At 48.0% G+C, this 14,797-nt stretch overlaps 5 non-coding genes across 5 annotated transcripts; 3 read left to right on the plus strand and 2 right to left on the minus strand.

Moving 5' to 3' along the window:
* Positions 1 to 619: 619 nt before the first annotated feature.
* TRNAV-CAC (transfer RNA valine (anticodon CAC)) lies at positions 620 to 692 on the plus strand. The gene has a single exon. It is a non-coding gene; the product is annotated as a tRNA-Val (tRNA).
* Positions 693 to 1,898: 1,206 nt separating this feature from the next.
* TRNAN-GUU (transfer RNA asparagine (anticodon GUU)) lies at positions 1,899 to 1,972 on the minus strand. The gene has a single exon. It is a non-coding gene; the product is annotated as a tRNA-Asn (tRNA).
* Positions 1,973 to 8,072: 6,100 nt separating this feature from the next.
* On the plus strand, positions 8,073 to 8,146 carry TRNAN-GUU (transfer RNA asparagine (anticodon GUU)). The gene has a single exon. It is a non-coding gene; the product is annotated as a tRNA-Asn (tRNA).
* A 1,206-nt stretch (positions 8,147 to 9,352) lies between these two features.
* TRNAV-CAC (transfer RNA valine (anticodon CAC)) lies at positions 9,353 to 9,425 on the minus strand. Its single transcript has one exon. It is a non-coding gene; the product is annotated as a tRNA-Val (tRNA).
* A 4,519-nt stretch (positions 9,426 to 13,944) lies between these two features.
* On the plus strand, positions 13,945 to 14,016 carry TRNAE-UUC (transfer RNA glutamic acid (anticodon UUC)). The gene has a single exon. It is a non-coding gene; the product is annotated as a tRNA-Glu (tRNA).
* The last annotated feature ends 781 nt before the right edge of the window (positions 14,017 to 14,797 follow it).

Consider the following 14,797-nt stretch of genomic DNA (forward strand, 5'->3'; position numbering starts at 1 on the left):
AAAAATGACAGGAGGACTTCATTACTGAGTACCTAAGCCAAACCTCATTTCCCTGCGCTAAGTCAGATGGGAGACCAGGACACAATTCTCATCTGGTTCTTGGGCGGCGGGGCACCAAACAAGACATGCTTTATGTTAGTTTTAGTTCCAGAGAGCTGTAAAGGTTCTCTTTGTTTTCTTCTATCACCTGAACCTTCTCCACAGGCTGGCATTGAAGAAGAAAAGGGCCTCAGGAAGCACCGAGCGAACCCTTCAGGCAAAGGAGACTGAGACTCCCGATATTCCCTGGCTTAGGGTTCCTCGCCTACCCTGGAAACAAGGACCATGGGGCCCCACACGCTGGATTTGACATCTCACATCAAAAGCAAACTGAAGTGGCAGGAACAAGAGAAAGAGATAAGAAAGAGCCGTTAAAGCTAAGTCTTGAGAGAAATGACCGGCCAAGGCAAATGCAGTGAGCCTTGGTTCGCTTGGTGCTTACTGAGGCCCTTTCCAGGACTTTGCTGCTGCCAGTCGAATTTCGAAATGGGATTGAATTTGGTACATTGAAAGTCACAAAACTTCAAGAAGGCCACCATAGAGTTTTCACAGATGTTCCTCAGATCTTGTGAACCTCAGGGTTTCCGTAGTGTAGTGGTTATCACGTTCGCCTCACACGCGAAAGGTCCCCGGTTCGAAACCGGGCGGAAACAGTTGCTTGTTTTACTCCTCAGAGCCCATTGCTACTTTTTCCCATTGCTTTAGATCTTTTTTTTTTTTTTAGATCTAGACTCAGACACGAGTCCCGGAAAGTCCCAGAGGGAAATGCACAAACTGTGATGACCCATAGGAAGGTGCAATACCGCCAGAAGTACTGCAAGATTTCTGCCACTTTATATGAACCTAAATCCTAGGGTTCGTCTATGGAAATGGATCCTAAGGGAGTAGAAGCAGGGCGGAAGGAATATAGTGTTGGATACGGCCAAGTTTACCGATTGATACAGGTGCACTAGGTAGAAATTCTGGAGCCACTGTATTAGTTTGAGCAGCTGTCGGCAATTCTACATTGTTCACTTGAACCAGTTCACTGAAAACTTGCACCCAAAGGTGGCCTACAGTAAATGAACTTGAAATGGCACAACGTCTGTGATACATTTCTTGTAGTGGAAAATATCTAAAGCCTCAGGGGCATTAGAAAGCTACAGTAAATTTATCATGTAAGACATGGTCATTCGCCCACATCTATAGCCCCAGGTGTTATCAGGAAGACATAACCTTCAACAAGTCTGTGAGAAATATACTTATAGGAACTGTTCTTGCATCCTCCAAGCATTCTGTGGTGGCGATTTTATGAAGGACGGTGGGAACCGCTGCCATTTCCTGGGATTTCTGAAATTAATGGGGGGTGTCTTAGGGTTGCTAAAGACACAGAACGAGCGATTATAAATAGATAGCTAGATAGCTAATGGTGATTACAACTTTTTTGTATTCATAAAACCATAGACCCAACTTGATTTCCAAAGTATATGGAAAGCATTAAATAAATAATACCAAAACCAAATCTGTTGCTGTCGAGTCGATTCCGACTCATAGCGACCCTATAGGACACAGTAGAACTGCCACACAGGGTTTCCAAGGAGCGCCTGGGGGATTCAAACTGCCGACCTTTTGGTTAGCAGCCGTAGCACTTAACCACTACACCACCAGGGTTTAAATAAATAACAGTACAAGTAAACAAAGTGGGGGGGGGGACTTCTCAAAAGCAACTCCGATGATTTCTCTCTTTGAATCATTACTGAGTTCTCAGTTTCCAAGCAAAGAAGATAGAAGGCTAACTGACGTTGCTCTCTGCCTTTATATAGTAAGATGCAAGGAGCAGAAGCTCTGGGGACATCTTAACACTTATAAAACCTAAAGCGCGTCCCTGGGTGGGCTCGAACCACCAACCTCTCGGTTAACAGCCGAACGCGCTAACCGATTGCGCCACAGAGACCACAGGTTAAATTCTCCTTTTCATCGACGAGTGAACGCCTGTGAAGCGCTAGGTGGTGCCAGAAGCTTTCTGCCGAGCCATTTGCGCAAAGCCTCGGAAAACCCGACAGGTTGGGGCGACAAATCCTGTCGTTCGTCGCGTTGAAAGCAGTGCATTTGGGTGAGTCTGAAGCTAGGAGGGCAGCGAAACGGCCTTCGCCCTTCCTTGCTCCTTGTCCGCCTCAGATGCCAGCGACCCCCGGAGGCCCCTGGGTCTGCAACCCCCGTCTGAGCCCAATGGGGTCCACGACGGGGTTGCTCTGCCTTCGCCCGCCCGCCCGCGCCGTGTGACGCCCCCCCGCTCGCCTCGGTTGCGGTCGGTGTGGCGGGAGCGCGGAAAATAAACGGGGAAAGGGGATTGGTGAAGAGGAGCGAAGGAAAGCTGGGAGGCGTAGGGGAGAACCAGACGTCCAGGAGGCCTGTGCAGAGACTCAGGCGAGGTCCTGGGGAGGAGAGAATGGTTTTTAAGGTGTAGCACGACGGGGAAGGAGGAGCTGAGAGGCGGCAGGAAATGGGAGAAAAGCGGCGCACTTGTGGCTGTTCCAGAACAAAACAGTATGAACGTTTTTCTGTCAATACAGTTTAAGAAGACCAGCTAGGGCTGGTAGGTTTGTGGTGCGCCGTGATCGTATGGTGCTGAGTACTCTGCGTTGTGGCCTCAGCAACCTCGGTTCGAATCCGAGTCACGGCAGTGTCTGGCGCATGTTTCGTCACGTAGCGGCGCGCTTCTTTTGGTTTGGTTTGCCTCTCATTCCCGCAACTGCATCACTCCCCACCTGCGGCAAGAAGGCAGCAAGCCTTCCAGCTAGGGGTCAGAAGGACAGGAATCCTGACAGTGAGCATACCTGGAGCCTGGTCTAAGGGAAACCCTGCGTGCGCCCTATATCCGGGCAAAAGGTGAAATGCCTCTCACTCGGCCTTAGAAGCACCTTCCATTGTTGAGATGATGTGGTCATAACCGTTTTCCTGGTAAAGGTATTTCAAATAGCAGCTGGGCTTTTTTACACGACACCAGAATAAACTTTTGATGCGTTTACAGTAAAATCCAAACTCCCTGCCATAATCTGTGTGCGAGCCATGTCCCTCAGTTTTTATGCTAACAGCACTTTACTGAATTGTACTTCGCACTGAGTATAATGCCGAAATCTTTAGTGAACAATTATTGAATTTTGACAAATGTAATCAAGTTACAAAAAGTTTCCATCATCCCAGCAAGGTCCAAGGAACTCCTTTCCAGGTAATCCCCGTCCCCCATCCCTGCCCCGGTTTAATTAGTCACTCTTCTGAGGACTCTCACCAAAGATTAATTTTGCCTATTCTTGAAATGCACATGAATGAATGCACATTTTTTGTATCTGACTCTTGTTCGTTTTTTTTCTTGTGTCACGCAACATTGTTTTCAAGATATAGCTAGGTTGTTGCGTTAATCACTTCTTAATTGTGGTATTGTTGATGAGTGTTATTCCAATGTGTGAACACACCACAGTTGATGGACATTTGGGTTATTTCCAGTTTTGACTTTAGTGAAAAGGCTGCTATGAGCCTGCTTATCTGAGTCTTTGTGTGGACATGCGTATCCATTTCCCTTCAAGTAATGGAATTGCTGGGTCAAGGGATAGGTGCCAGTTTAACTTTTATGGAAGTTACCAAACGGTCCCCTACGATGGTTTCTCACCAGCAAAGTCGGTTGTAGTTGTTCCACATTCTTGTCACCACTTGGTGTTCTCTGCCTTTCAAATGTACCGTTCTGGTGGGTTTGTAAGGGTACTTTTTCATGGTTTAAATTTGTGTTTTCCTAATGAGTAATGACATGGGGCTTGTTTTCCTAAGCCTTTTGGCCATTTAGAAATCCTTCTTTGTGGAGAAAGTTTATTCAATATTTTGCACACTGTTATTTGAGTTGACTTTTTATTGCTGATCTCTAAAATTTCTGTATACAAGATTTGAGTTATTTTGCAGATAATCATGTTTTAAATATTTCCTCCCAGTCCGTGGCTGGCCTTTTCACTTTCTTAGGTAATTTTTCATGAACAGAGGCTTTTCATTTCAATGAAATGTAATGTATCTTTAAAAATTTTTTTTTCTTTATATATAAGGCCTATTGTGTTCTCTAAGAAAAATCTTCTTACCCCAGGATGGTGAATGTATTCTCCCCAATTTTCTTCTAGGGACTTTGCCATTGTTGGTTTAATTTTTGAATCTCTGACATCTCAGATTCCTCTCCTGATCACAATAAGCTTGTCTTGGCCTCACAGGAATCTTCTCTATATTGCAAAAACATTCACAATAGTTACCTGCTTTGCTCTCTGACAGCTACAGGAGCCATGCGTCCCTCCATCTCCCCCTTATTACCCCGCCATCTCTGACATTCTCTCTCTCCTTTTCTATAGCTGAGAAACCCCGAAAAAACTGAAACAGAGAATGAGAGAGGCCTAGTCTAATCTGTGTTCAAGAACGCAGGTTCTGGGTTAGGAATCTGATTCAGCCCTTGTATGGCCTGGATAGGTGTGTTAAACTTCATGTGCCTCAGCATTTTCATCCTTCGAAAGTTAAGTTTTAACAAACAAAGAAAAAGCAAAAACAAACAAATGAACAAAAACCACCGGTTGGGAAGATCGTGCCCTTTCTTCCAGCAGTCGCTGTCCTTGGTGCAGTGCTTACCATGTTGCATTCACACCCAAAGTTCAAGTGTTCCCACTCTGGGAAAGGCAAGGACTTGCCTGCTCACTGGAAACCAGGCCGCGGTGCTTGCCCTTGTTCTGCTTTGGTTCAAACTGGACACCGGGATACAACAGGACTAGATCACCCGTCCCCCTTCCCCACCTACTGCGGGCCCAGTTCCAGAGGACTCTGACTTCACAGTAGCTTTAGATGAGGAAATTTCATAACATGTTTTTTTCCCTTTCCTTCCTTCTTTGATCTGTCTCCTGCCCCTCTTCCCGTGCCTACCCAGAGGAAAGGATTCACTGCTATTCTATCCCGGTGTCCCTTTGACGTTCTTTTGGACAGGACGAAGGGGCCAGTTGTCCTTCTCCTACAGGAGCAGAAAGAGCAGCGGGCCCCAGGGGAACGACAGCTCAACCAGGGCGCCCTTTCACATCACACATGTGTGCTTGGCAGCTTTCCGATAAACTGAATACAGCTCGGCCTCAAGCTTCTCTGCAGGTTGAACTGGAAGGGTGTGGGGTTTCCAGATCCCCAAGGCAAGATAACTGGGAGCTCCTAAAAATCAAACACCTATGCTCATACAAAGACTTCAACAAAGGTGTAAAAAGATTATGTAAAGATTGGGAAAAAGTTTTTAGCTGTGACATTTCTGATCTCTAAAATCTTCATGATACTGCGAAAACTCAACTACAAAAAGACAAATAACCCATAGAAAAAATGGGCAAAGATATGAGCAGGCAACCTTAAAGAAGACATTCAGGTAGCTAACAGATACATGAACAACTGCTCAGGATCATCAGCCAGTAGAGAAATGCAAATCAAAACTACAGTGAGATTCCATCGCACTCCAAAAAGGCTGGCATTCATCCAAAATACACAAAATAATAAATGTTGGAGAGGTTGTGGAGAGACTGGAACACTTATACACTGCTGGTGGGAATGGAAAATGGTACAACCACTTTGGAAATCAATTTGTCACTTCCTTAAAAAACTAGAAATAGAGCAACCATGTGATGCAGCAATCGCACTCCTTGGAATATAGCCTAGAGAAATAAGAGCCTTTACACGAACAGATACATGCACACCTATGTTCACTGCAGTACTGGAAGCAACCAAGGTGCCCATCAAAGGATGAATGGATAAATAAATTATGGTATATTTACACAGTGGAATACTACTCATCGACAAAGAACAGCGATGGATCTGTGAAACATTTTATAACATGGACGAATCTGGAAGCCATTTTGCTGAGAGTGATTAGCCAGTTGCAAGAGGACAAATATTGTATAAGACCACTATTATAAGAACTCGAGAAATCGTTTAAACAGAGAAAAAGTATTCTTTGATGCTTACTAGAGGGAGAGGGAGGAAGGAAGGGAGGGAGGGAGGGAGAGGGGTATAGACTAATTAGATAGTAGATAAGACTTACTTTAGGTGAAGGAAAAACAACACACAATACAGGCGAGGTCAGCACAACTGGACTAAACCAAAAGCAAAGAAGTTTCCTGAATAAACTGAATGCTTTGAAGGCCAGCGTAATAGGGGTAAAAGAGTTTGTAAAACCATGGTTTCAGGGGACATCTAAGTCAATCGGTGTAATAAAGTCTATTAAGAAAATATTCTGCATCCTACTTTGGAGAGCAGCTTCTGGGGCCTTAAACGCTAGCAAGCAGCCTTCTAAGATTCATCAATTGGTCTCAACCCACCTGGACCAAAGGAAAATGAAGATTACCAAGGACACAAGGTAATTATGAGCCCAAGAGACAGAAAGAGCCACACAAACCAGAGACTACATCAGCCTGAGACCAGAAGAACTAGGTGGTGCCTGGCTTCCAGGGATGACTGCCCTGACAGGAAACACAACAGAGAAACCCTGAGGGACTAGGAGAGCAGTGGGATGCAGACCCCAAACTCTTGTAAAAAGACCAGACTTAATGGTCTGACTGAGACTAGAAGGACCCCAGAGTTCATGGTCCCCAGACCTTGTTTTACCCAAGACAGGAACCATTCCTGACGGCAGCTCTTCAGAGAGGGATTGGACTGGACTATGGGTTGGAGAGCGATGCTGGTGAGGAGCGAGCTTCACGGATCAGGTGGACACCTGAGACTCTGTTGGCATCTCCTGCCTGGAGGGGAGATGAGAGAGTGGAGGGGGTTAGAAGCTGGCGAAACGGACACGAAAAGAGAGAGTGGAGGGAGAGAGCGGGCTGTCTCATTAGGGGGAGAGTAACTGGGAGTGTGTAGCAAGATGTATATGGGTTTATGTGTGAGATACTGACTTGATTTTTAAACTTTCACTTAAACCACAATAAAAATTATTAAAAAAAAAAAAAAGGTAAATTCTGGTGTCGTGTAAAAAAGCCCAGCTGCTATTTGAAATACCTTTACCAGGAAAACGGTTATGACCACATCATCTCAACAATGGAAGGTGCTTCTAAGGCCGAGTGAGAGGCATTTCACCTTTTGCCCGGATATAGGGCGCACGCAGGGTTTCCCTTAGACCAGGCTCCAGGTATGCTCACTGTCAGGATTCCTGTCCTTCTGACCCCTAGCTGGAAGGCTTGCTGCCTTCTTGCCGCAGGTGGGGAGTGATGCAGTTGCGGGAATGAGAGGCAAACCAAACCAAAAGAAGCGCGCCGCTACGTGACGAAACATGCGCCAGACACTGCCGTGACTCGGATTCGAACCGAGGTTGCTGAGGCCACAACGCAGAGTACTCAGCACCATACGATCACGGCGCACCACAAACCTACCAGCCCTAGCTGGTCTTCTTAAACTGTATTGACAGAAAAACGTTCATACTGTTTTGTTCTGGAACAGCCACAAGTGCGCCGCTTTTCTCCCATTTCCTGCCGCCTCTCAGCTCCTCCTTCCCCGTCGTGCTACACCTTAAAAACCATTCTCTCCTCCCCAGGACCTCGCCTGAGTCTCTGCACAGGCCTCCTGGACGTCTGGTTCTCCCCTACGCCTCCCAGCTTTCCTTCGCTCCTCTTCACCAATCCCCTTTCCCCGTTTATTTTCCGCGCTCCCGCCACACCGACCGCAACCGAGGCGAGCGGGGGGGCGTCACACGGCGCGGGCGGGCGGGCGAAGGCAGAGCAACCCCGTCGTGGACCCCATTGGGCTCAGACGGGGGTTGCAGACCCAGGGGCCTCCGGGGGTCGCTGGCATCTGAGGCGGACAAGGAGCAAGGAAGGGCGAAGGCCGTTTCGCTGCCCTCCTAGCTTCAGACTCACCCAAATGCACTGCTTTCAACGCGACGAACGACAGGATTTGTCGCCCCAACCTGTCGGGTTTTCCGAGGCTTTGCGCAAATGGCTCGGCAGAAAGCTTCTGGCACCACCTAGCGCTTCACAGGCGTTCACTCGTCGATGAAAAGGAGAATTTAACCTGTGGTCTCTGTGGCGCAATCGGTTAGCGCGTTCGGCTGTTAACCGAGAGGTTGGTGGTTCGAGCCCACCCAGGGACGCGCTTTAGGTTTTATAAGTGTTAAGATGTCCCCAGAGCTTCTGCTCCTTGCATCTTACTATATAAAGGCAGAGAGCAACGTCAGTTAGCCTTCTATCTTCTTTGCTTGGAAACTGAGAACTCAGTAATGATTCAAAGAGAGAAATCATCGGAGTTGCTTTTGAGAAGTCCCCCCCCCCACTTTGTTTACTTGTACTGTTATTTATTTAAACCCTGGTGGTGTAGTGGTTAAGTGCTACGGCTGCTAACCAAAAGGTCGGCAGTTTGAATCCCCCAGGCGCTCCTTGGAAACCCTGTGTGGCAGTTCTACTGTGTCCTATAGGGTCGCTATGAGTCGGAATCGACTCGACAGCAACAGATTTGGTTTTGGTATTATTTATTTAATGCTTTCCATATACTTTGGAAATCAAGTTGGGTCTATGGTTTTATGAATACAAAAAAGTTGTAATCACCATTAGCTATCTAGCTATCTATTTATAATCGCTCGTTCTGTGTCTTTAGCAACCCTAAGACACCCCCCATTAATTTCAGAAATCCCAGGAAATGGCAGCGGTTCCCACCGTCCTTCATAAAATCGCCACCACAGAATGCTTGGAGGATGCAAGAACAGTTCCTATAAGTATATTTCTCACAGACTTGTTGAAGGTTATGTCTTCCTGATAACACCTGGGGCTATAGATGTGGGCGAATGACCATGTCTTACATGATAAATTTACTGTAGCTTTCTAATGCCCCTGAGGCTTTAGATATTTTCCACTACAAGAAATGTATCACAGACGTTGTGCCATTTCAAGTTCATTTACTGTAGGCCACCTTTGGGTGCAAGTTTTCAGTGAACTGGTTCAAGTGAACAATGTAGAATTGCCGACAGCTGCTCAAACTAATACAGTGGCTCCAGAATTTCTACCTAGTGCACCTGTATCAATCGGTAAACTTGGCCGTATCCAACACTATATTCCTTCCGCCCTGCTTCTACTCCCTTAGGATCCATTTCCATAGACGAACCCTAGGATTTAGGTTCATATAAAGTGGCAGAAATCTTGCAGTACTTCTGGCGGTATTGCACCTTCCTATGGGTCATCACAGTTTGTGCATTTCCCTCTGGGACTTTCCGGGACTCGTGTCTGAGTCTAGATCTAAAAAAAAAAAAAAGATCTAAAGCAATGGGAAAAAGTAGCAATGGGCTCTGAGGAGTAAAACAAGCAACTGTTTCCGCCCGGTTTCGAACCGGGGACCTTTCGCGTGTGAGGCGAACGTGATAACCACTACACTACGGAAACCCTGAGGTTCACAAGATCTGAGGAACATCTGTGAAAACTCTATGGTGGCCTTCTTGAAGTTTTGTGACTTTCAATGTACCAAATTCAATCCCATTTCGAAATTCGACTGGCAGCAGCAAAGTCCTGGAAAGGGCCTCAGTAAGCACCAAGCGAACCAAGGCTCACTGCATTTGCCTTGGCCGGTCATTTCTCTCAAGACTTAGCTTTAACGGCTCTTTCTTATCTCTTTCTCTTGTTCCTGCCACTTCAGTTTGCTTTTGATGTGAGATGTCAAATCCAGCGTGTGGGGCCCCATGGTCCTTGTTTCCAGGGTAGGCGAGGAACCCTAAGCCAGGGAATATCGGGAGTCTCAGTCTCCTTTGCCTGAAGGGTTCGCTCGGTGCTTCCTGAGGCCCTTTTCTTCTTCAATGCCAGCCTGTGGAGAAGGTTCAGGTGATAGAAGAAAACAAAGAGAACCTTTACAGCTCTCTGGAACTAAAACTAACATAAAGCATGTCTTGTTTGGTGCCCCGCCGCCCAAGAACCAGATGAGAATTGTGTCCTGGTCTCCCATCTGACTTAGCGCAGGGAAATGAGGTTTGGCTTAGGTACTCAGTAATGAAGTCCTCCTGTCATTTTTTTTTTTTTTTTTTTTTTTTCCCTCCTTAAAGGCTATTGGCAAACGCTTAACCCTTCAGGAATGAAACCTGTTTTAGCCCGCCTTCTAAACAGGGACCCTTCCCGCCTGAGCCGAACGTGATAACCACTACCCTACGGAAACCACGTGACTGAGCTAGCCTAAGAATTTGTCCCTGAAATCGTTAAGCCCTGCAGTCTCCAAGTACTTTGGCTTGCAACACCCGAAATTCAACTACATTTGAAATTCCGCTGCTAGCAGCAAAGTGCTGGAGAAAGCCCTTGGGGAAAACACCAACAATCCCTTCAGGCAAAGGAGCCGGTGGCTTCCCTTGGGCCTTAAAGTAGTTTTCTGCGCCTATCCCGGAAGCTAGGACTATCCCGTCTGGGTTCGGGAGCCCGAAGTTCGCTAGAGTTTCCATTTTCAGAACTAAGCTCCTCTCGGGCTCTCCAGCTCCCCACAGCCCAGGAGCTGTGAAGGCTCTCACCCTGGGGCTTCGGACCAGCGCCTCGGTGGCCCCTTTAAGGGCGCTGGTGTTCCAGACAAATGATCCGTGTTTCCATGAAAAGATGTTCAATGTCATTACTCCTTATTCATCCCCCCACTTGGTGTTAGTTGCCATGGAGTCGATTAGGACTCATGACCATCTCATGAGTGCAGTGCAGAACTAACTGCTCCATAGGGTTCTGAAGGCTGTGACTTGGTGGTGCACTGGCTAAAGCGCTCGGCTGCGAACTGAAAGTCAGCAGTTTGAATCCACCAGCCCCTCTGTGGGAGAGAGATGTGGCGGCCTGCTTCTGTAAAGATCACAGCCTCGGAAAGCCTATGGGGCAGCTCCACTCTGTCCTGTAGGGTCGCTATGAGTCAGAATTGACTAGATGGCAACGGCTTGGAGTTTTGGATCTTTCAGGAGCAGGTCGCCAGACTTGCCTTCCGAGGCGCCTCTGTGTGGGTTCCAACCACAAACCTTTCAGTTAGTAGTTGAGGGCTCAACCTTTTGGCACAAAACCAGAAAACAAGCATTGCTGAGGATGTGGAAAATTGGAGCCCTCACCCATTGCTGGTGGGATTGTAAAATGGTACAGCCTCTGTGGAAATCCGTTTGATGGTTCCTCAAAAAAGTTAACCATAGAATTCCCAAATGACCCAACACCTCCATTACTAGGTATATACCCCCCAAAGAATTCAAAGCAGAAATGCAAACAGATCCTTGCACACCAATGCTCATTGCAGCATTATTCACAAGAGCCAAAAGGTGTAAACAACCCAGGTGTCCATCAACAGAGGAGTGGATAAACAAAATGTGGTATATCCATACAATGGAATATTATTCAGCTGCAAAGAGAAAGGAGATCCTGATATATGTTAAGACATGGATGAACCTAGGAAAATTATGCAGAATGAAATAAGCCAGACAAAAAGGGACAAATATTATATGATTCCCACCTACTTGGAATCTCTAGAACAGCAAATGCATAGAGGCCAAAGTTTACTAATGGTTACCAGGGGCAGGTGGGAGGGAAAAGGCAGGAATGACTGCCTAAGGGGCGCTGGATTTCTGTTAAGGGCGATGAAAACCTTCGGGAACGGATAGTGGTGATGGTTCCACAACATGGTGAACCTAAGCACTGTCACTGAAGGTTGAAATGGCAAGTGTTTTGTTTCCTATTTTATCACACACACTCAAAATGATCCACACTTCCGGTCCACCCAGGAACAGTAGAACCCTCCCTCCAGGCCCTACCGTGCGCTCTCCCTGGGGCCTGACCTGCGCTCTCTCCTCTCAAGCCCTTTTGCCTCAGCACCTCTCCACTGTGTGGCTGGGTTTCAGTCCACTACTCTAATCACGCCTTCATGTTTTAGCCGTACCTTAGCAAAGGCTGAAACATGTGTCCTAGGATGTTTGGCTCTTTGAAAATGTTGAACAACCAACACAGGCCAAGCCAGCCTTGAAGGCCTGCACTGGATTCCTTTGGACACCGGACCAAGAAGCCCAGTATAAACCACAGGACCCAAGGGAAGCTCATGCAGAATTCACAATCGCTTGATTTCTCCCTCGTCACTCTTGGAGATTCTTTTTGAAGGGCAGTTTTATTTCAATACTGGAAACTCATCTTCGTTTGCCCTTTTTATTTTTCTGCTCAACAGATCATGGAGTGCGAAAGTTAACGGAGGCGGTTTGCGCAGGTTTTTCACCTTCGCCTCAGGGCAAGCGCCAATAGGCAAAGAGTTTCTGTAGCTCACAGGCTTTACTGTTATTCTCCATAGGATATCCCTTAGAAATCGAGATTAAAAAAAAAAAAAAAATTGGGGGTCAAGAATGTGCCCTTTTCTCCTGCAGTTGCTGCTCTAGGTGCTGAGGTTACCGCGCTGCCTTCACACCCGAAGTTCAAGTGCTCCCCGACCCTGGGGAGGGCGCAGATTCCTTGCTCACTGGAAACCAGGACTCGGTCCTCGACTTTGTTTTTTGGCTCAAAGTGGAGACTGGGACACAACTGGACTACGTTACGCTCTTCGGCGACCTAGGACCCTGTTCCAGACGAGGCTGCCTTCCCGGTAGCTTTAGATCAGGAAATTTCATAACGTGCATTTCCCCTTCCCTTCTGGATCAATCTCCCGCCTCTCCGCCCACCCAGAGGAGAGGGTTCACCGCCTTTCTGTCGGGTCAAGACCCTTTGGGATCCCTCCTGAATTGGACAAAGAGGGCACTTGTCCTTCCCTTACAAAGGGGGAGGGAAGAGAAGGCTACTGGAGAACCACCGACACACCGCGTGCGGCCCCGCATATCGCACACTTGGGCGCGTGCACTTCGAGATAGGAAAAAAAGCGCCTTCCGAAGCTTCTCTGCAGGAGGAACCCGAAGGGGGTTGGTTTCTTAACCTGGAGAGAGGAGGGGAGCGGAAGGGTCCCAGGCATGTCCGCAACTCCTCAAGACAGGCCAGAAACAGGCTGATTTTGAGGGACAGAACCAAAGAAAAGGGGCAAATGCAGCCGAACCCCACGCCCGGAAATTAAGGCTCTCGAACCCTAAGGTCTGAGCGAGCCGAGGGCTACGCCTTAAATTGATCTCCCGCCTTTGTTAGGAAAGTCGTCGGTGCAAATTCAGAGCTCAGGAAAGGGAGGGACTGCGTAGACCCACGTCCACATTTGACGGACAACAGCCGAAAGATCCGTTGCGGTCGGGTCTACTACGACTCAAAGGGAGCACAGTAGAACAGCCCCGTAGGGTTTCCACGGAGCGGCTGGTGGATTCCAGGTACCGACTCTTCACCATTTTACCACCAAAGAGAACAACTAAATCCCCGAGTAATTAGCTGTGGGGTCTGAGGAAAAGACCGTCGCCAAGGAGAACTCGCCGGTTTTTGCCTGAGCATAGGGAAGGATGGAGTGGCCATCAACAAAGATGGGGAAATGGCAGGGGCAGAGGACTTTAGGGGAAAAATCCGGAGCTCAGCTCGGGGTCCCCGGGCCCTGGTTCCAAGAGTTATTCATCCAGGCTGCCTCCGTTTCTGCATCCGTCTGAGCCCTTTTTGATATTGGAGTTCTCGGGCGCTCGTGCTCGGTCCCCTTCCCACCCTGGGCGCCTCCTCCCTGCAGGCTTGTCCCCTGCGCTGGACCCGGCCACCGTCTCTCCACACGCTGCCGCGCGCAAAGGCGCATCTCTAGGTCAGATCTGAGGTGCGGCAGGGCAGAGCCGCCTCGCTCAAAAACTTGGGAAGACCTGACAGCGCTCGGCGTGTGGCAGGCTGTCTCGTGTTTTGGAGAAGGCGAGGAGGAAAGGGCCTTGGGGGAGGATCGCTGAAGGAGAGGGCAGCATGCAGGAAGGTAGGCGTCCAGGCTTCCCCGAGTTGGGTGCAAAGAGATGTACAGTCTGGAGGCGGGAGATAACAGGCCCCCAGCAGGTCCCTGGTGGTCTAGTGGCTAGGATTCGGCGCTTTCACCGCCGCGGCCCGGGTTCGATTCCCGGTCAGGGAAAGCTATTTTGCGACGTCTCTCCTCCGCAGGAATCTTCTTTAGCCTTGTTTGATGCAGAGGAGTCCCCAGCACGGCCCAGGCTTGGACAGGTGAGAGGCGATGAGCAGCTCTTCAGCGGCTTGGGGCCCCCAACAGCTGTATCCTGCTCTGGGCCATTAGGAACCATCACCGCGACTGTGGTCCTCATCTTTCAGAAAGTCCATCTCAAGAAAACAAAGTAGAACCTGGGACAAGAGCTCCCAATCTTCCTTTTCAAAACAATTATAAACATAAAAAAGTTGAAAGAGTAGTGACTTTATATATTCTTCATGTTCATTTACCAATGAACATTTTCCACATTTGCTTTGTCCATCCCTCCATATATATGTATTTGCTACCCCACTTCAGAGTAACTTGCTGAAACCTCAAGATCCTTTGGTTACTCCTTTCCTTTGGGAATATGCCTCTAAACCAGCCCCTTAGGGACTTTTCCTCTTTGTCCTGTCAATGAGGCCCCCCTTGGCCCTTCAGCATAAACTCTCAGGTGTGACCTGGAGCCCCTCCAGAAATTACAAAGACTCCAGTCACTGGGAAAATCTCAGGTGCTTAGAGATTACCTCTCAGGAACCAGGGGAAAAGTCCAAATCCTCTGAGTAAAAATTAACTGTACGCTCCACAGACATGGTCATTCACCCCTACTTTTATCCCCTGGAAAGATCCAGAAGGGACACTACCTTCAACAAGGCTGTGAGAAATAGATCCTACAGAACTATTTTCACATCCTCAAAGAACTCTGTGGTGG

The sequence above is a fragment of the Elephas maximus genome, chromosome 3, assembly GCF_024166365.1.
Source record: "Elephas maximus indicus isolate mEleMax1 chromosome 3, mEleMax1 primary haplotype, whole genome shotgun sequence".
In the NCBI taxonomy this organism is placed as follows: Eukaryota; Metazoa; Chordata; class Mammalia; order Proboscidea; family Elephantidae; genus Elephas; species Elephas maximus.